Below are 421 nucleotides of genomic sequence, written 5' to 3'. Positions count from 1 at the left end.
AAAAGGCCCCCTTTCTTCTGAAGAGCCCCAAAAAAAAAAAAAAAAAAAAAAAAAAAAAAAAAAAAGGAGTCAAAGGGGGTTGCTGGTGCACGTGCCGCTGCTGGTGTTCCACTGAAGAAACCCGGAGGGGCATGCGGGAGGCTAAACTCCACGTCCTTGTTTTGACAACTAAAGAAGCGAGAGGGGATACGGGGACAAAACCTAGAAGACTCGAAGCCTTCTTACAAAGTCAGAGGAGAGGGAAACAGAGCTGGAGCCCGCTTTCCTCTCGCCAGCGTCCAGCTGAGCCCCCCCGGCCCCCGCACACCCGACACAGCCCGCAGCGGAGCAGCGATCGCCGAGAGCAAAGCTGCGTTGGGAGCAAAGCGAGCCGAAGGCTCTGCAGATAATCCCCGGGGGGGGGGGGGGGGGGGAGAAAGAG

This window comes from Egretta garzetta, unplaced genomic scaffold (assembly GCF_000687185.1).
Source record: "Egretta garzetta isolate BGI_Z169 unplaced genomic scaffold, ASM68718v1 scaffold120, whole genome shotgun sequence".
Taxonomy (NCBI): Eukaryota; Metazoa; Chordata; class Aves; order Pelecaniformes; family Ardeidae; genus Egretta; species Egretta garzetta.
This window is presented reverse-complemented; position numbering follows the sequence as displayed.